This window comes from Penaeus monodon, chromosome 33 (assembly GCF_015228065.2).
Source record: "Penaeus monodon isolate SGIC_2016 chromosome 33, NSTDA_Pmon_1, whole genome shotgun sequence".
NCBI lineage: Eukaryota > Metazoa > Arthropoda > Malacostraca > Decapoda > Penaeidae > Penaeus > Penaeus monodon.
Genome location: NC_051418.1, coordinates 34,383,372 through 34,384,610, shown reverse-complemented (window position 1 = coordinate 34,384,610; position 1,239 = coordinate 34,383,372).

Genomic DNA, 1,239 nt, shown 5'->3' with positions numbered 1-1,239 from the left:
TCTTCCGTCGGCGACGGCGAGTCGGCGGCGCCACCGACCACTCGGCGCCGATCGCGGGCCGGACGCGAGCGTCGGTCACCACCGCGCCATTTCCCGGGCCGGGGACTCACTCGCGCCGCAGGGATGCTGGGGCGACGCCGACGGAGGCGCAGCGGGCACTTAGCATTTCCCGAACATCAACATCCGCATGCAAATGGGGCCGAACGGAGCAGCGGCGCGCGGGCGGATGCGACTGTTTACACAAGTTATCAATTGGCCCGCTCGGTGGTAACTTACAGCCAGACGCTGCCACACGACTGACCCGCGAGCCCCGCGCGCTGGGGGGAAAGCCCCTCCCGCCCGGCTCCGCCCCCGGACCTCCCGCCTCGCCCAATCGCGGCGCGCGACACTAATAGCGGGCGGGGCCTCGAACGCCCCGGCGACCAGTCAGCGTGAAGATTAGTAAACACTCGGCACGGGCCATTAGCTTTATGGCAAGATTTACAGTTCGGGTGCTTGTCGGGCCGACGCGCGGGGGGGAAGCGGACCCGAAGCGATCGCCGGCGACGGAGGGGCGCCCGGGCCGTGGCGGGGGCCTTTCTGCGCTCAGCGTCGGGGAAGTAGTGGCGGTAATGAAATGGAAATCAACATCACCTCTTCGGCTTTAATTGAGTAAGTGAGAGCTTGTCTAACTAGCGAGGGGAGGGTAAATATGGAAAAGGGGGAAGGGGAGGGAGGGGGGGGAAGAGAGGGGAGGGGGGAGCCAATTGGCATTGTGGCACAGGATTATGCATGCGTGATCGTTTTCCATTTACAAATCTGTGATGACAAGTTATACAACAGAGAGCATTATGTGTATGCAAGTCTAGATTCCACGCGCCCCCCCGCTTCTCAAAAAATTGATGAATAAAAGATGGCCATTTATTCCTGAATCATCGAGTTACGAACACGTTTCAAGTTTCCGTTTCTTGCTTGAATCAAGCTCGAGACACCAGCTTGCTCTCTCGCTCCTCAACAGAAAATGGAATTCAGTATAAAATCACGATTTGAAAACGAGAAAATAAATAAAAGTGCAGTAAAGGTAAAAAATAGATAGATATCCTTATCGATATTCATAATTTTAACGTATTGAGTGATATAAGGAACGCAAATCTTCAGGTTCAATAAAAAGTTTTTCAAACACAAAAATACAAGAGAGAGAAAAAAACAAACATTGGTATACATCTGTCTTCCTCCCGAATTATATACTATTTTTCCTCG